Source organism: Acomys russatus, chromosome 31 (genome assembly GCF_903995435.1).
Source record: "Acomys russatus chromosome 31, mAcoRus1.1, whole genome shotgun sequence".
Lineage (NCBI taxonomy): Eukaryota > Metazoa > Chordata > Mammalia > Rodentia > Muridae > Acomys > Acomys russatus.
The window spans coordinates 12,373,793-12,394,422 of NC_067167.1; the positions used below are offsets into that span (position 1 = coordinate 12,373,793).

At 40.4% G+C, this 20,630-nt stretch overlaps 1 protein-coding gene across 1 annotated transcript in view; it reads right to left on the bottom strand.

The window, feature by feature from the left end:
- Ano4 (anoctamin 4) overlaps window positions 1–20,630 on the bottom strand; it is a 401,662-nt gene that overhangs the window by 246,113 nt on the left and 134,919 nt on the right. The gene's annotated exons all lie outside the window — the stretch shown is intronic.

Genomic DNA, 20,630 nt, shown 5'->3' on the forward strand with positions numbered 1-20,630 from the left:
TTTCATTTAGAAATACAAGAAGACAGGTGATGATAGATATTTAACAGAAGGGAAAAATGGATAACCAGCTTTTAAAATGTTACAGTTCAGTAGACAGAGGCAAGCCGATCTCTGTAGGTTTTAAGCCAGCCTGGTTTACATAGAAACTTCCAGGCAAGCCAACGCTATATAGTGAGACGCTGTCTCAAAAACTTATAGTCGGCTAATAATAAAGTTAAAACATGCACGGCTTTCAAAGGTGACAGTATTTGAGGTCACAGTAATGTGGAATGTAATAGTCGATTACAGAGACAGAAACTAGTAGAGACTTATCGGAAGCATTTTGTATTGAATATTAAGAATTTTAAAGTATTTTTACATTTTTGAACTGGTATATCCACTTTTATTTTGCCATAGTGAGACCACCATATAATAAGACCAATGTTCACTGATTGTCAACTGTGGCATATTTTATGACTTAAAAACTGAAAACATAACTATCTCTTCGTGGGATAATGATTTAATAAACTATGTGGTATACATAAGATAGAATATTAATGTGCCACTAAAAAGTTTTTTTTTAATTTAGACACATATATATCATAATAATAGTTGAAAAGAATTAGGATCCCATACAGATTACATAGCATACTATTTTAAATAAATAATAAAATCATAAACATCATTTCTAAAAATGCAAGAAATTTCTGCACTTATATGGTAAGATTAGGTATATTTTCCTTCTTTTCTAAAATACATTTCTGAATTCCCTAAGTTTTATCAACAGCAAGAAAAAAAGGTACCCAGGTCAAAAAACTCTTAATAAAAGGAAAAAAAATGTCACATATTTAAAGTACAGTTGTCGTGATGGCCCTCGATTCTGCTAGTGTATGAACTAACGTGAAGGTTAACCATCTTGTTAGGTGCTTCAAGTACAATGTATGTTCATTGCTCAGATCTGAGAAATGATCACTTAACATAAGAAAAGTAGAACCATCCTGTTTAGTGGGCATGACCAGCTGGTGTAGAAGAGCTATGGAGGTCACTGTTTAGTCACCATGCAAGTTTGCTATTGCTTCTAACTTTGTCCAAATTTCTTAATCACACAAAAGGGACTATTCTCTCTTCAGGGATCAATGGAGAAAACACTGATGAAATTCCAAGAAGAAAAATCTTCACATTTTACCAATTATTTTACTGGCTTCTGATTAAATAGCTCAAAATAAATCATGAGCTCGATTTGTAAGTATCAGCAATCTGAAAACGCAGCCTGAATGGTCAAACAGTTTTTAGAGTTTATGTCACATTTAAGTACCTTTCATTCATTTTAACCAATTGCACATAACAGGATATGATGTAATTATCACGCCCACCCCAGGCTTGATATAAGCACTGCTGTCATGAGCAGAGTGGTGGTGATGACCTATAGTCCTTGGCAAGAAAACAAGCAGAAAAACACAGCTGATAGGTCTCTGTAATTTAATCAAATTGCTAACATCCCCTGTCGGGCGAGTGGAGGAGTCACGAGATCTTCACCTGCGAGTCCGGCCTCCCTCCCTCCTGCCCTGCTGCACATAGCCTCAGGGTGCTAGAGTATAGGGGCAGTGGGAGGTTAAGCAGAAGTTGGAAATGCTCGGCAGTGCAGCTGCTCGTGAGTCAGCAAAGCCGGGGTGGGACTTTCCAATGATGCAGCTGCCTTTGAGTCACTCGTACTCCTGCGTGGACAGAGCTCCTTCTTTGTTCTGTCAATGCCATTTATAACTGGGGTGGACAGACTCTTCTTTATGTCCCCCTATAAAAGTCATACGATGCGTGACACGTTGCAGAGCCTGAAAGACGGTGTGCTGGATGGCCCAGAGATATCAGATATGGTGAGGACCATCAGATACAGGAGGATTATTAATATATCTGGCATGTTGGCAACATGATAAAGCATGTATCTAATAACTTAGCAAGGACAGCATTAGAAATATCCCTACGTGTTCACAGGCATGTACAAAGTGACATGGGTGAGGAAGCAAACTCATCCCAGTCCGCAAGAGAAACCAGCAAAACCACCGGTAAGGAATGCACAGAACGAATTGGATATGTCTTAGAGCTGGGAGCTGGGAAAGAGGCTGAGCACAAATAAGTTCCCTGTGCTCTCCATCAGGGAAGATGTTTCCCAAGACACACGGTGGGTAAAAGGCAGGGAGCAGAATGTCACATAGCATATATTACCATCTGTCTTTGAAAAATGGTAAGACCCAATGAAGAGGAGAAACTGGTGTCTGGGGGCTGGGCCAGGAGGGAGCTCTGCCCCATACATCCTTTATAGTTTTAGAATCTGCTACCCATGGCTGTTGCCTACTATGTTAAAAACAAAAAACACTTAAAGATGCACATAAGATAATTTGCTCGCACATTTCTGTTTCCCTAATATTCAAAGCATCAATTATTGAAAATGACTCATTTTTTGTCCTAGTAAAATATGTATCTGTTGTAGGAGATAAATTTTCTCCAGCTGAGAACAGCAGTAACTACAGCAGTGGTTCCTATCCAAAGGACAAGGTTATTTAGTTTTCATTATTAGCTATTAATTCATTCCTTGGTTCATTTACCTATGATTTGTTTAGCTTTCTCCATATGCTAGAAAGTGGCAGAGATAGCAATCTCCTTTTCAAGAGCTCAGGCTGTAGCAAGGAAGATAGAAAAGTAAACAAGCAATGTATTCGGTTTGCAACTGTCTAGCACCCACGAGGCCCGACAAATCAATACTGTGTGGTAACTGTGAAAGGAAAGAGAAGGCTGTGATGGATAACTTCATTGCCAGCTTGGCTGGATTTAATAGTCACCATGGAAACATACCTCTGGGTGTGTCTGTGGTGGTGTTTGCAGAAAGGTTTAAGTGAAGACAGAATGCCTACCCTGAATATGGGCAGCACCATCCCAACCCCTGGGGTCCCCAACCAAATAAAAGGAGAAATTGAACTGAACTTGTATTCATCCCTCCTCTTCCTGCATCTGGGCACATTATGACCATCTGTCTCACCTTTCTGCCTCCAAGCTTTTTTTTTTTTTTTTTTTTTTTTTTTTTTGCCATGATGGACTGTGTAGCTTCAAACAGTAAGCCAAAATGAACCCTTCATTCCCTAGGCTGCTATTATCAGAAACTTTCTCACCAAAGCCATAAAAGAAACCAATACAAGTTGGGGGATGGGCACAAAGGGAGCCCCAGTGAGGCAAGAAAACCCTTCCCAATCAAGACTCCAGAGAAATACAAGATACAAGAAGAAATTACCCAGGGCACAGTGGAGGTAAAACCCCTGCTCAACCATAGGTAAAAGTTAAGGAGTCTGTAGAACATTCAAGAACCTACACTAGATGGGTTGGGTTGAGAGATGGGCTGCATGAAGTCATGGCCTAAAGCAATGCATCTCAAGAGTACAAATACTGTGCTTGTGGGAAAAGATTTGACTATAAAACATCAGTAGGCACAAAGGTCTCTAAGTAATGGAATTCTGCAAAAGCAGTTTCCAAGCTCAGTTGTACCTCAATATCTTTGAAAATCAAACAAACAAGAAACTGATTTTTCAGGTCTTGTTTTATACTTATAGAGTGGCAACCTTAGGCCACCGGGTTCCGTAATCTGCATTTTTATACTGCTTGCCCGGATATTCTTTTTTAATTAATTTATTCAGATTACATCTCAATTGTTTTCCCCTTTCTTGTCTCCGCCTGTTCCTCCCTCCCTCCCTCCCTCCCTCCCTCCCACTTTCACCCTATTCCCCTCTCCTTGGTCTGTGACAGAAGGGGATCTCCTACCCCACCATATGGTCATAGACTATCAAGTCTCATCTTGGTAGTCTGCTTATCCTTTCTCTGAGTGCTACCAGGCCTCCCTACCAAAAGGAATTGGTCAAATATGGGGCACCAGAGTTCATATCAGAGTCAGTCCCTGCTCTCCACATAACTGTGGAGAATGTTTCATCCACAGTTGGCTAGGTCTGAGCAGGGCTTCAATGTTTACTGCATGTGTTGTCCTTGGTTAGTGCAGTAGTTTGAGCAGACCCCATGGGTCCAGATCTGCCTGTCATGATGTTCTTCTTGTAGGTTTCTAGGACCCTCTGGATCCTTCTATTTCCCCATTCTCCCATACTTCTCTTACCTAGAGTCCCAATAAGAAGTCCTCTCGTCTATCCCAATTTCCTGGTAAGTGAAGACTTTTGTGGGACATCTCTTTTGGGCTAGTGTCCAATTATAAGTGAGTATATACCATGTGAGTCTTTCTGTGTCTGGGTTAACTCACTCATTATGATCATTTCTAGTTCTATCCATTTGTCCACAAATTTTGGGATTTCCTTGTTTTTAATGGCTGAGTAGTATTCCCTAGTGTAAATGTACCACAGTTTCTTTATCCATTCTTTGACTGAGGGACATTTAGGTTGTTTCCAGATTCTGGCTATTATGAATAAGGCTGCTATGAACATGGTTGAGCATATGTCCTTGTTGTGTGGTGGAGCATCTTCTGGGTATATTCCAAGGAGTGGAAAAGCTCTTGCCTGTGTATTCTAACAATAATTCTGGTTGGGATAAAAATATCCTCTAAGTAACTAGGAAAAAACCAAGGTAAACAGTTCCCTGAAACTTCGTCCTAACTAAAGTGCTGAGAATGGAAGCAATCTGGCTTTCAAGGGCTTACCCTGCAACAGTCAGAGGAACTAAAAAGCAAGACGAGTGTGCCAAAGCAGGGTCTGTCTCCAAAGAGAAGCACCATGGAAGAAAAATTTAGATACAAAACAGTTTTTTTTTTTTCGTTCTTTTAAACTTGGTATGAGATATCACAGCAGGCAATATGAATTAACATATTTATCTCAGCCACGTATTTAGAGTGAAGGCATCCATATGGGTGCAGCATATATAACCTCGGTTGACCTAAAAGTGGGACACTTTTATCCACCTGAGGCAAAATGAGGCAGAGCAGTACACTATACTGAAATACCTCAAAGATGGCATCCCGTTTGCACCAACGCAAACATCTATCTCTATTTTTGGTTTTTCTTCCATTCTGAAATCATCTTGGCCATCGTTTGAGGTATTTTGCAAGATATAATTACACAGAGACTCCAACGGGAAAACAAAAGAGAGCCAGGGGAAAACAAAACCACCATACAAAGGTGTATTTTTAAACACTTCACAGCCTTGAATCCCCATGAGTCATATGCTAAAAGAAACACCATCCACCATTTCTACCCAATCTGTATAGTGTCTTCTCACCAAAAGCAAAGCATGGTGTTTGTTAAATGTATTCATTCACTCACGTGAGGGGCAATTTATTCCTATGATAAGTATTACATAGCGGTAAACAAAGCCATCTTCTCCCAGCCCCGCCCCACTCCATATCCTGATGAATAGACATTGGAAAATGTACAAGGACATGGGGTAAGTGTTCTCTGAAGCAGAGGATCAGAGTGCTAAGGGAACAAGCAAGGTAGGGAGCAATGGCGTCATCACAGGGTAATCCTGTCTGGAAGGTATGAAACTTACCTTGAGGGGCTCTGCTAAACTTGACTTGAACAGTCAAAGTCAGACATGGAAGATGAGAGAAAAAGGCAGAGAATGAGTTTTGTATTAATATTAGCAGGTAGATCAGGGAAGGAATCAAGCTGAGATCAAGGGAGGAAGGCAGAAGATGGAAGGAACAGTACGAGGAAAGTGGGCAGAAATGAGATAAAATAGTGTGTGAAGAATCGAGAAGTTTCTGAGGCAGAGCCAAGGGAACAAAGGAGAGTAGGGAGTCCATTAAGAACAAAGGCAAGAGAGACCTATGCATGGTTGTCTACTTCATCCCAGGATGTGCTTAGGCATTAATGGATGGATACTTTTGTCCTAACTTCCAAACAGCCCTAAACATAAAAGGTCAGCACCTTGGCCAAGGCCACAGTGTCATGGCTGCACTCCATCCATTAATCTAATGATCCCATCCAGGGTTGTTTTAGCTCCAAACTATGTAAAATTCATAACCATTTGAGAGTAGAGAATTGAAGTGCACACTGTATATGTTTCTGTTTGAGCGATGATGTAATTTTTGGAACTTCATAATTTTTGTCTTGAGTTGAGGTAATGTAGGCTGAAGGAAATTTTCTGCTGTTTTAATGAGGCCCAATGAGTTCATTCGTAGCATATAAAAAAATTATCAACTGATATTAGATGGCAGACTTTCAAAGTCTTGCCATTAGAGGGGGGTGATACGCAAGTGTTTTTCTGCATTTTACTTATAACATGTCACAAGTCATTAACTACCTGAATAATAATTTCAACTGAATAAAGTGAGCTCCTTGGTCTACCCAAAAGCTGACAACAGTAAAAGGAGAAAACAGTATGATGACCACTATGCACTATGAATCTCTTCGTCTTTTTTTTTTTTTCTAGACTTCACTATGGGTTTGGTCAAGGTCTTGGGGCATGAGTGTCATCACCAGGCAAGAGGGCGCTGGCTACAGGTGGCCTTTTAATTACTCTGCAATCTAGTCTCCAGCTCCTAGGAACTATAAGATAAAATTCCTTTCACAGATTAGAAGGCAGACGTCTACAACAATTCTCCCATGGCCTCACATTTTCTAAATAGCAAAGCAAGGCTTTCAAACATGTACAAGTGCCACTGTGGGCACTCTCAAACACACCACTTGCCTTGACTATTCCTCTGGAGGCCTATTCAATAGTATCATATGGGTGATACATAGAGCTTTAGAGGGTTTGGGCCTTCATCCCTTCCGTTCTTTCCAGCTTCTTACCTTAAAAACAAAAATGATCTGGATGTAAAGTAAATAAATAACTTAACCAATAAAAGAACAAAACAAAACTAAAACTCAATGAAGGCCTCTACCCGCTGCCCATGAGTTAACCAACAAACGATCCCCCATGTCTACTCCCAGTCCCTGTCTATGAAGCCTGGAAGCTGCATCTGAAGTCTACCCCCTTCTCCCCGTCCACACTCACTCCACTCTAGGGCAAGCCACCACCCTGCTTCTTCTGCTATTATTTGCCGTATGTCAGGTACTTTCCTGAGCTACACACAGGCTGGTTGCTACCATGGAACTTACACACATAAGAGGAGGGAATCAGATGCCAAGCAAAGGAATAGTCAGGAAGATCATTTCATACACAGCTAAGAACTGTGAAGAAGAAAAAAAAAAAAAGAAAACAATTGGATAATTGAATGAGCGGTGTCAAGGGGGAAGAGAAGAGAGAAAACAGGTACTTAGGGATGAGACAGGGGTGATGAGAATAGAGAAGTTAGCACCGGATTCTCTAGTAAGCCCTGACTTGGCTTTGACAGAAATAAATAAGCAACAAGTTTATTTTTAGGACAACTTTAATCAGATAACTATACCATTCTTCCCCCTGACTAGTATTTCAATATGAACGTCTCACTATATTTTTCTAATTGAATCCTAGACTCATGCAGCTACGATCAGGAAATTCTATCCATTTAAATTCTCTCTATTTAAGGCAGTGATTTCCCCTTATTCAAAATTCTAACCAGATTAAACGTTATTTTCTCTGTGTTTGAGGGCATGGTTCTAATTCATAACCACAACAGGAACTTTGGTGCTCACTTAATAGTTCACCCATTTTTCTAAGTTACATACTTTTATGGTATTTTTTTCCCAAGGGTGCTTCGTAAATATGGGTAAGGACCCGTATTCTGTGACACACAAAAAATGAAGCAATGACACTGATAGTTTGGCTGTTATGTACCCACTCGTGATCCCACCAGGTTCCAATGAAATACTCCAACCCAGGAGTCACACAGATGGCCCTCATTAAGCAAAAGTAAGTCGCCAAAGAAAACCAAAGGTCATTGACCTGGAATGGGATGGGTGGAGAGAAGAAGAGGGGTTGGAGACGATAGGGAGAGAGAGAGAGAGAGCGTAATCAAAACATATTATATACATAAGAAATTGTGGAAAGAACAAAATCAATCAATGTTTTTAATCAAGTGATGGAAGGGATGAAGGATATTTCCTTAATAAAGCTTAGGAACAGTTTCACAGAGTTGGAAAATCATCATACTGATAAGTGTTTAGAGACTACTAGTTCTTATGTTGACAGTAATTTATTCTCAGAATTGTGGTATTGATGTTGATAATGAATAAAACAACCACTAAGAAAGCGAAGACTGATCATCTACCTAGCACTGCCTGAAGTGTAGGGTGCATATGACTTGCTCAGCATTTGCCTAAATTGACATGGAGAGTAAGTATGACTTAATGTTACACTATGGTGAGCAGAGTCCTTCTGTCACAGTTCTGGGACACTGGCAGGAACACTGAGAGCAAATGCCTCATCTTGGGACCTGGTCCATGGTAATGGAAATAATAATTTCTGTTAGTAGAAAAAAAAATTAAGACACAAATTTAATCCCCGCTGCAGTTTGGGTGTTTGTGTTCAAAATCCATGCTGAATTTTAAGCCCTGATAGAACACTGTAAGAGATGGAGCCTTTATGAGGTCTTTACTATGTAAGGACACCTCCATCATGGTGGAATCTGTGACTTATAAATGAGATAGAGGAGGCAAAAGTAGATCTTCTGTTCTTCCACATCAAGCCACCCGAGGACACAGCTGCAAGGTGCCATCTCGAAAGCAGAGTTCAAACCCAAGTAGATACCGAATCATCTTGCACTTTGACCTTGGACCTCCCAGTCTCCAGAGCTACAACAAATTGATCTCTATTATTTAGAAATTAGCCACAATTAGGTAGTATGTTATAGAACTACAAAGTGACTAAGACAGTTCTTAATAATATTGGGAAAAATTGGAAGCCCAGCATTATGCTGTACTTGAACATTCTAATTAGAAACACCCAAGTCTTTAAAAAGACAGAGACTATAAATAATGTTATCACAACATGTTTGTGGAGCCAGGTATGGTGGCACACATCTGTAATACCAGCACTCAGGAGGGCAGAGGCAGCAGATCTCTGTGAGTTTGAGGTCAGCCTGGTCTATAAAGCAAGTCCAAGACAGCCAAGGCTACACAGAAAAACTCTGTCTCAAAACCAAACCAAAACCAAACCAAAACCACATGTGTCTTTAATTGTGTACACACTGGTGACTCCATTAGAACTATCCAATGGGACCTGTTGGATACACAGCTGAATACACAGCTGAAGACACACACACACACACACACACACACACACACACACACATACACACACTGACTCAGCGAGAAGACAAGTCTTCTGGAGGATATAATGTGACTACAGAGAAAACTTTCTAAGAGGCTCAGGTTTCCAAACAGCCTTATGAAAATGGAAGGAGGAAAATATAACAAAGAATGAGATAGAAGAATAGAAGTGACCTATATGAAGAAGATCAGGGAACGTCAACAAAAGCCAGGAAAGAGCTGGGGATGGTAAAGAGGTCACGGATGGCAAAGGTTGTGCTGCAGAAATAAAGAGGAAAGATATACAGAGCCCCAAAATGAGTAAAGACGATCACAGCCGTGGCTTTTTGGTAGGAGGTGGATATTTAACAGTAGGTTTGCATTTACAGCTCTGAAAATAAATGACTATTGAGTGCTCAACCCTCAACATGGCATCTATAGCACCTTCTCCAAGGCCTGTGGATCATCACAGAAGAGAGGGAAGGAAGCTTAAAAGAGCGAGAAGCTAGGAAGAGTGCTATGAGGTACTACTTTCTGGATACAACGTGGCCATTGCAATCATGAACACACAGCAGCTATGGCTATCTGAAAAAAAAAAAAACAGGAAGGAAAAAAAAACATGAAAGTACGATGGGGACCAATTAGAAAGAAAAAGAAGAGATCATCAGGGGTAGAAGAGGAATAGTGAAGGTAACACAGGGGGATATGATCACTATTGCATTCAAGTAAAAACTGCTTATTATCCCTTATTAGTGCAGTATTAGCATTAAGGAGGTATACTTGAATCTTCCCCATAAACGTATCATTAAGATGGACACCATGATAGCCTATAACTGTCGATTCAGCAAGTGGTGCGGAGACATACACAACCTGTGAAGCTTTTCCCATTGCGCACCTCCGGTTCTGATCCACTGGCCAGTGAGACAAAGGTGATTGGCTCAGAGAGTTTCGGCAATCCATGTCCTAGGCACGCCTAAAAGGCTGTGGCCGAGTCTGGGACCTAACTAAAAGACAGGGTGATCGTAGGCAGGGACTATTTAACATTCATGGCCTCCAACACCCCTTTGGCCAATCCACATGTCAGCAAAGCTGACCTGCTCTTCTAGCAAATATGATGCTATTACTTTGGGGACAGTTGAGTGAGTCTCTGTACTGCTGGGAAAGAGATGCGCTTTGCCTGAAAAGGAATGAAATCACCTCATAGGAGCTTTTCTTGATGGACCATGAGTCGGAAAAGGGGGATACAGTTTGATTTTGCTCCCAATTCCAACCTGTAGAACAGCTCAGTAGGAAAAGGAGAAGACGAAAAGAGCAATGAATAAGGAGTCATAAAACAACTCACTTAGCCCTCAGGGCTCGGGCTCCTTAGGTATAAAGTGGCATTATGCCTGGCTTACCTGCTTCCTCCTAAACTTGATGGAGGAAGCTTTTCACAAAGCTTACCTTTATCCATAGATGACGTAATTACTCCCAAGTTGCAGGATCAAACTTTCTACTAGCACTTACATTAAAGTCTTTCCAACCCATTGTCTTAATGCGATAGTCAACCTAGTAATGCAAGTTTCCTTGGAGGCAGAAAGCTTCACGGGGTCTGAAAGGCACAGACAAGGTCACTGGTGTCATTGTCCAGAGAAAAGTAGTTCTCTGTTGACTTAGCTTTTGTTGTTGTTAGTGCTGTTGCTTGTATGGTTTTTAGGACTTTGCCTATCAAGAATTCAATAAGCACACTGCTCACACATACGCATGAGGTGGGAGGTGTGATGCCCCAGTCTCAACGCCACATGTAGTGTAACCAGAAGTGTGTACTACAGAGTGGCTTCAAATCATTTGCAATTCCCACGCAATATGGAATCCACATCTCTACAAAGACCAATGTGTATGGTGGTTGCTCTTTGCAGAGGCCCTGGGTTTGCATTCATATGGTGGCTCACAACCATCTGAAAGCCTTCACCTGCCAGCTCCAGGTGATACGATGTCCTCTTCTAAACTCTGTGGGCACCAGGCATGCATATAGCATGCATAGACACATGTGGTACGCATACATGCAATCAGGCAAAATACCCCATAGACAGAAAAATTTTTAAATGAGAAAATCAACATGAATATTCTAGGCAAGACATCACTTAGACTTTAGAAAAGACCAATACATATTTCATACCAGTACACATTTTCCAATAATTTGTTAGGTTTTTTAGCACTTAAGGCAAAAAAGCGAAATCCTGTTTTCTGAGACAAATGTCAGTAGTGAGCAACATTTACATCCATTCAGCCTTAAATTCTACTAGAAATCAATCTTTAAGGTGCTCATTTGTCATAACCATTTAACAGAAAATTTCAAACAAGCAGAAACTCCTGGATTTTAAACCTTATTTCATTATATAGTGACTACCACCAGTTATGGTCCATTACCATGTGTGTTAAAAAGAATAAAATAAAATTAATCTGTGAGAAAATCCAATCTCACTTAAAATGTTTACTTAAGCTTCCCTGGAAAGCGCCATTGACGTTGCTGAGATTGAGTTTGACAATGCATTGTCTATCCCTGTGCTGGATTTGAAGAAAATAATTTTGTTATGGTGTCCCTCAGACTTCCCATTTGATGTCTCCTGTATTTTGACTGAGCCATCCTAACTTCACGTCTCCAAGAACTGACCCCCATACTGCCCCTGAAATGGTATGCAAGCTCTGTGATAAGCCTGCAGTCCACAGCAGCGAGAGACCCGACACTGTCTGGCCAATGACAAGAAAATGAGGCTTGGTGCCAATCACAGAGATTCGAGGGTGCACACCTTGGAATAAGGAAATGAGAGTGGTCCATTTGGGGTATAATCAATTTAGAAAATTAATTTTCTGATAGTCTGGTTATGAGTGCTCTCTGTCCTCTCACCTCAAGGTCAGGCTTGAACTCCTTTCAGTAGCCACTTCTTCATCTCCTACTGTATTGTCATCAGTCCTTGCCTCTGGCTCCCATTGAACTTGCCCCTTGCTTCCCTGAGCCACAGCCTCAATGATCATCGCACATGTGATAACTGCAGTCTCTTAACCGGTCCTCCTCCCTCCATCCCTCAAATCCACCCTATCAAGATCAGTAATTTAAAAACACTTCTGTCCTCTTTATGTCTCCATTAGAACATCCTCCTTGGTTGATATTTTGCGAATGATTTGAACATCAAAGTAATTCTGAACGTCCTGAATGCTGAGCTCCTTCTGTTTGTCAAACTTTTTTTTCTCATTGCACATCTGACTTGCCTGAACTTCTTTTTAACCTCTCGCCTGTGCCCGCCATATGCACTACGTGTATCAATCAAATCTCTGCTTAAGCTCTCTTCCCACCCCACATTTGGTTCTGATTTTTTTTTTCCTCTTGACAAGGTTTTCTCTGATCTTTCCAATCTCTGTGGATGCCCCGTTCTTCTGCACCCCTCCTCTGCTGCTGGTGGGAGTGTTTTGGTCTTAGATGGAGCATTCGTTCTCTTTCTTTTTTCTTTATGAAGCCATCCACTCATTTAAAAATGAATCATTAAAAAAAAAAAAAAACAGAAGAAACAATTGGGATCAGTCACTTCTCACCAAGTTGGCACTCAATGCGTTTCAGTCAGTGTTCTCTGTAGTCACTCGTGGGAGCTAGTTTCTGTTACTATGATCCCCCGTCTTACCCCCACCAGCCTCAGCCAGCTGGTACCACTTAAATTCATCTTAATTCATTCTGAGTCATCACAAGAATCACCCACTCCACCACATTCCCTGTCCTGGTAATAATAGGCCTAGTATGCACTAGCAGAAGTTACTAAAGGCTGGCTCATGTTTAACAGCCCAACATAGTCTGTTAGAACAGAAGAGGCAGCTATGAGAAAGAGGTGGAAGAGAATTAATAAGGAAAAAAAGACCCTTACTGTCTGTGCAAATTTAAATGAAAAAAATCATATTTTTTTCAAGTGCAGCAGCAAGTAAGCTTTCTGGGGATGCAATTGCCTTACCACATTGATTGGAAATCTTAAAAAAAAAAAAAAAAAAAGGAGTCTGTTGAAAGTTTTGTTTTATGTAATTTGATCAGTCACACTCTTTTACCCTGACCTTAAAAAATAAGAGAACAGGTTTTACTTATGTCCCTCCAACGACGATTGGACCATATAAAAGATAAAGTTACATAACATGGTAAAGGGTTGAGAGTCAGCTCTCTGGAGCCAGATGCTTCTGGTGACATCCAGAACCCATCACTCACTTGTTACTCTATGACTTTGGGAAAATGACTGTGAGGTCTGTGTGCTTCATTCAACACAACACAACACAACCCAACACAACACAACAACACAAATGCTAACTCACCCATAGGACTAAATGAAACATTTTTCAAATGCCTGCTCACTCAGACTCAGCCACCATAATGAGCACGATCAATATCAGAGTCATTAATTTTTATTTTACTAAAAATATGTTTTATTTACTGTCATTAATATTTACTACTAAAGAGACTTACTGGTAGGCCAATCTCAAGACAAAGCATTGATAGCTGTTCTAATATATCCAATAAATATTTTTGTCGATTACTTTTCTAATGAAGTGGTAAGACAATCGTGACCAAGAGCAAGTTAAACAGAGTCACCAGCTTGGGACCAAGTGCTAAAACACCTGCTCAGGTTTCATGTGGGTCCTCTAGTAAGGGGAGTTGGGATTGTCTCTGACATTACTTTTCCCTGGTGGGGCTGCCTTGCCAGATCACAGGGAAACAGGACTTGATCAGTCACGATGCAACTTGATGAGCTGGGGTGGGTGGGTAGAGGGGCTCTCCTTTTCTGGGGAATAAGGAAGGGGGAGGGGGAAGAGGGAGGGAGGGTGTGACTGGGAGGAGAGGAGAGAGGGGACTGCGATCAGGATGTAAAGTGAATAAATAAATAAATATTTTAAAAACTAATATGGATATATATCTGAGCCTGAGGGACGTTCTCATATAAACCAACAGAGTGGCCTTCAGCTTTCTTCTTCTCTGATGTAAATTCTTCCCTTTGTGAGAGTCAGAGTTCATCAACTTCCTTTCTTTTAAGAGTCCTAGGCCTAACGTCTCTCTTCTGACCTGATGACTCAACCACAGGAACCTCACTGGCCCCAAAAGATCTGATTGAGAAATCCAAAGAGCTGTCCCACCTCCATCTTGCCTTCTTATACTCTGCTCACAGAATACTTTTTTTTAAACTTTGTTTTACATATACATTTATATTATTACACATATATATAATAAACTACCACTGCAAGAAGAGCCATGAAACAATCAGGAATTATATAAATGTTGCATTCATAGTGTTTTGGCTATTTGTATTTGGCAGCCTTGAATAAAACCTCTTTCCTATCTTGGTGTGTCTAAAATTCTGAATGTAAATCAATATCTATCATATCTTTTTTTATTAATTTATTCTTGTTACATCTCAATGGTTATCCCATCCCTTGTATCCTCCCATTCTTCCCTCCCCCCCCCTCCATTTTCCCATTATTCCCCTCCCCTATGACTGTTCCTGAGGGGGATTACCTACCCCTGTTTATGCTCATAGGGTATCAAGTCTCTTCTTGGCAACATGCTGTCCTTCCTCTGAGTGCCACCAGGTCTCCCCCTCCAGGGGACATGGTCAAATGTGAGGCACCAGAGTATGTGAGAAAGTCATATCCCACTCTCCACTCAAGTGTGGAGAATGTTCTGACCATTGGCTAGATCTGGGTAGGGGCTTAAAGTTTACCACCTCTATTGTCCTTGGCTGGTGCCTTAGTTTGAGCGGGACCCCTGGGCCCAAATCTGCCTATCCTAATGTTCTACTTGTAGGTTTCTAGGACCCTCTGGATCCTTCTACTTTGCTATTCTCCCATGCTTCTCTCATTTAGAGTCCCAATAGGATGTCCTCTCCTCTGTCCCAGTTTCCTGGTAAGTGAAGGCTTTCGTGGGACATGCCCCTTGGGCTAGTATGCAGATATAAGTGAGTACATACCATTTGAGTCTTTCTGCTTCTGGGTTAACTCACTCATTATGATCATTTCTAGCTCAATCCATTTATCCACAAATTTCGGGAATTCCTTGTTTTTAATAGCTGAGTAGTATTCCATAGTGTATATGTACCACAGTTTCTTTATACATTCTTCTACTGATGGACACTTAGGCTGTTTCCATGTTCTGGCTATTATGAATAAGGCTGCTATGAACATGGTTGAGCAAATTTTCTTGTTGTGTGCTGGAGCATCTTCTGGGTATATTCCAAGGAGTGGAATAGCTGGGTCTTGAGGAAGCCCTATTCCCATTTTTCTGAGATAGCACCAGATAGATTTCCAAAGTGGCTGTACTAGTTTGCATTCCCACCAGCAATGAAGGAGTGTTCCTCTCTCCCCACATCCTCGCCAGCATGTGGTGTTGCTTGAGTTTTTGATCTTAGCCATTCTGATGGGTGTAAGATGGAATCTCAGAGTTGTTTTGATTTGCATTTCCCTGATGACTAAGGAGGTTGAGCATTTCTTTAAGTGTTTCTCAGCCATTTGATACTCCTCTGTTGAGAATTCTCTGTTTAGTTCCAAGCCCCATTTCTCAATTGGGTTATTCGGTTTGGTGGTGTTTAATTTCTTGAGTTCTTTATATATTTTGGATATTAGACCTTTGTCAGATGTAGGGTTGGTGAAGATCTTTTCCCAGTCTGTAGGCTGTCGCTTTGTTCTCTTGACAGTGTCTCCTGCCTTACAGAAGCTTCTCAGCCTCATGAGGTCCCATTTATTAATGGTTGACATTAAGGCCTGGGCCATTGGTGTTCTGTTCAGGAAGTTGTCTCCTGTGCCAATATGTTCCAGGCTCTTCTCCACTTTTTCCTCTAAGTGACTTAGTGTCTCTGGTTTTATGTTGAGGTCTTTAATCCACTTGGATTTGAGTTTTGTGCAAGGTGACAAATATGGGTCCAGTTGCATTTTTTTACACATAGACCTCCAGTTAGACCAGCACCATTTGTTGAAGATGCTCTTCTTTTTCTATTGAATGGATTTGGCTTCTTTGTCAAAAATCAAGTGACCATATGTGTGTGGATTCATATCTGGGTCTTCGATTCGATTCCACTGATCAACCAGCCTGTTGCTGTGCCAGTACCATGCTGTTTTAATTACTATTGCTTTATAGTACAGTTTGAGAGCAGGTATGGAGATTCCTCCCGAGCACTTTTTATTGTACAAGATTGTTTTAGCTATTCTGGGTTTTTTGTTTTTCCATATGAAGTTCAGAATTGAACTTTCAATGTCTTTAAAAATTGTGTAGGTATTTTGATAGGGATTGCATTGAATCTGTAGATTGCTTTTGGTAGGATGGCCATGTTTACTATGTTAATTCTCCCAATCCATGAGCAAGGAAGATCATTCCATATTCTCAGGTCATCTTCAATCTCTTTCTGCAGAGTTATGAAATTTTTTTCAAACAAGTCCTTCACTTGCTTAGTTAGAGTAACTCCTAGATATTTTATATTGCTTGTGGCTAATGTGAAGAGTGTGGTTTTCTTAATTTCTTCCTCTGCAAGCTTGTCATTTGTGTATAGGAAGGCTACAGACTTTTTTGAGTTAATTTTGTATCTAGCCAATTTGATGAAGGTGTTTATTAGCTGTAGGAGTTCTCTGGTGGAATTTTGAGGGTCACTTATGTACACTATCATATCATCTGCAAATAGGGATAATTTGACTTCTTCCTTTCCCATTTGGATACCCTTGATCTCCTTTTGTTGTCTTATTGCTCTGGCTAGAACTTTGAGTACTATATTGAAGAGATATGGAGAGAGTGGGCAGCCTTGCCTTGTTCCTGATTTTAGAGGAATTTCCTTGAGTATCTCACCATTTACTTTGATTTTGGCTATTGGCTCGCTGTATATAGCCTTTATTATTTTGAGGAAAGTGCCTTGTATCCCCGATCTTTCTAAATCTTTAAACATGAATGGGTGTTGGATTTTATCAAATGCTTTCTCTGCATCCAAAGAGATGATCATGTGCTTTTTTATTTTCAGTTTGTTTATATGGTGGATTACATTGATGGATTTCCATATATTAAACCATCCCTGCATGCCTGGAATGAAGCCTACTTGGTCATGACGAATGATATCTTTGATGTGTTCTTGTATTCGTTTTGCAAGTATTTTATTTAGTATTTTTGCATCAATGTTCATAAGAGAAATTGGTCTAAAATTCTTGTTCTTTGTTGAGTCTTTGTGAGGTTTAGGTATTAATGAGACTATGGCCTCATAGAATGAATTTAGTAATGTTCCATCCATTTCTATCTTTTGGAGTAGCTTGAATAGTATTGGCATTAGCTCGCCCTTGAAGGTCTGGTAGAATTCTGCACTGAAACCATCTGGCCCTGGGCTTTTTTTGGTTGAGAGACTATTGATGATTGCTTCTATTTCTGTAGGGGAAATGGGACTATTTAGCTTGTTTATCTGTTCTTCACTCAACTTTGGCAAGTGAACTTGATCAAGAAAATCATCCATTTCCCTTAGATTTTCAAATTTTGTGGTGTATATGCCTTCGAAGTAGGGTCTTATGATTCTTTGTATTTCTTCGGTGTCTGTTGTTATGTCTCCCTTTTCATTTCTGATTTTGTTGATTTCAATACTGTCACTCTGCCTTTTAGTTAGTTTGGCTAACAGTCTGTCTATCTTGTTGATTTTCTCAAAGAACCAGCTCTTGGTTTTGTTGATTCTTTGGACTGTTTTCTTAGTTTCTAATTTGTTAATTTCAGCCCTGAGTTTGATTATTTCCAGACGTCTACTCCTCATGGGTGTTTCTGCTTCTTTTTTTTTCTAGGACTTCCAGTTGTGTTGTTAAGATGCTTATGTGTGATGTTTCCAATTTCTTTTTAAAGGCACGTAGTGCTATGAATTTTCCTCTTAGCACTGCTTTCAATGTATCCCACAAATTTGGGCATGTTGTTCCTTCATTTTCATTGAATTTCAGAAACTCCTTGATTTTTTCTTTATTTCTTCCCTGACCCAGGTGTCATTTAGCAGAGAGTTGTTTAGTTTCCACGTACGTGTAGGCTTTTTGTTATTTCTGTTGTTGTTGAATTGCAGCCTAAGAGCATGGTGACCTGATAGGATACAAGGTATTATTTCAACCCTATTGTATCTATTGAGGCTTGCTTTGTGACCTACGATGTGATCAATTTTGGAGAAAGTTCCATGGGGTGCAGAGAAGAAGGTATATTCTTTCTTGTTTGGGTGAAAGGTTCTATAGATATCTGTTAGATCCATTTGACCCATGGCATTGGTTAATGATGTTATTTCTTGGCTTAGTTTCTGTTTCAATGACTTATCCTTCAGTGAGAGTGGGGTGTTGAAGTCTCCCACTATTATTGTGTGGGGATCGATGTGTGGTTTAAGCTTTTTTAGCAGATCTTTTACAAATGTGGGTGCCTTTGTATTGGGAGCATAGATGTTCAGAATTGTGATGTCATCTTGGTTGACTTTACCTTTGATGAGTATGAAGTGCCCTTCCTCATCCCTTTTAATTAATTTTGGTTGAAAGTCTATTTTGTTCAATACTAAAATGGCTACGCCTGCTTGCTTCTTGTGACCATTTGCTTGGAATATTTTTTTCCAACCTTTTACCCTGAGGTAATGCCTATCATTATGGGTGAGATGTGTTTCTTGAATGCAGAAGAATGTTGGATCTTGTTTATGCACTCATTCAGTTAGTCTGTGTCTTTTTATTGGAGAATTGAGACCATTGATGTTGAGAGATATTAATGACCAGTGACTGTTATGAGTCTTAATTTTGATGTTGTTTCCAGTCGAGCGTTTGTGTAGTTGTGTTTTTGCCATGGGATAGTTATCTATTTCCTGAGTAGTTTTGGTTGTAGCTTGACCCTTTGGGATGGAGTTTTCCTTCTAGTACCTTCTGTAAAGCTGGGTTTGTGGATAGGTACTGTTTGAATTTGTTTTTGTCATGGAATATTTTGTTTTCTCCATCAATGGTTATTGATAGTTTTGCTGGGTAAAGTAGTCTGGCCTGGCATCTGTGGTCTCTTAGGGTTTGCAGGATCTCTGCCCAGTCCCTTCTGGCTTTTATGGTCTCTGCTGAGAAATTGGGTGTAATTCTGATAGGCTTGCCATTAAATGTTATTAGGCCCTTTTCCCTTGCAGCTTTTAATATTTTTCTTTGTTCTGTATGTTTTGTGTTTTGATTATTATGTGACGGGAAGTTTTTCTTTTCTGGTCAATTCTATTTGGTGTTCTGTAGGCTTCTTATATGCTTATAGGCATCTTTTTCTTTAGATTTGGGAAATTTTCTTTTATGATTTTGTTGAGAATAGTTTCTGGGCCTTGGAGTCTGATATCTTCTCTTTCTTCAATGCCTATTATCCTCAAATTTCTTCTTTTCATAGTATCCCTAACCTCTTGGATGTTTTGTGTCAGGAGTTTTCCAGATTTGGCATTTTCTTTAATGGTTGCTTCAAGATCTGTGATTGTATCTTCTAGACCTGAAATTCATTCTTCCATCTCTTGGATTCTGTTAGAAAAGCTCACCTCTGTGTTGCTCGCTTTCTTCTCTGAGGTCTCACGTTCTCATTTTTCTTCTGTCTGTGTGTTTATTGTTGACTCCATTTTCATTTTCAGATCTTGAACTGACTTTTTGATTTCTTTCATCTGATTGTTTGTATATTCCTGAGTTTCTTCCATTGCCTCTTTATAGGTCTTCAGAGCTTGAACCGTTTTATTTATTCCTTTCATGTGGTTGTTTGCATTTTCCTGCAATTTTTCCAGTTCCACTCTATGTGCTTCTTTTACATCTCCCACCTGTTTGGCTGCATCTTCCTGCATTTGATTACGAATTTTATTTGTTTTCTCCATTACCATCCTCATTACTAAGGATTTGAGGTCATTTTCTTGTATTTCCGTTGTATTTGAGTTCTCTGAGTTGTTTTCTTTGGGATAGCTGGAAACTGGAGATGCCATGTTGTTTGGGGGGGGGGGGGTTGCGTATGCTTTTTCGCTGTCCTTTAGACATCTTGCTATCTTTGTTTTTGTTGGGTAGCTTCCAGAGTTGGATGGAGGGAGTCTGATGATAGATTCACTTGTTTTCTCAAGATTTCCATAGGCTGGGAGCTCTAATGCTTCACTGGTGTGGATGTTAGGAGGTTAGCCCTGTTATTTTGGACTCTCACAGCCAGTGATCTTCAACTCCCCTGTGCTGTGGGTCCTGCAATCGTTCTGGGTCTCTGAATGAGCATTGGGTCAGGCCAAGGTATCCACAGCCTTCTGTATCCCCTGCCAAGTCCAGCCAGGAACCCTGGGCCCGAACCACAGGCCGAACTCAGCTAGATTCTCAAAGCCAGAACCGTCTGACAAGATCAGCTAGGGACTCTGGGCCCAAAAATGCACACAGGGTCCAGCCAGAATTTTTGGGCTGGGACTACGCACCAAGCTCAGCTAGGGGCTTTTGGCCCAAAGTGCGTGCTATGGTCAGTTATTGACTCAGGGCCTGAACTGTCCACCAATCTCAGCC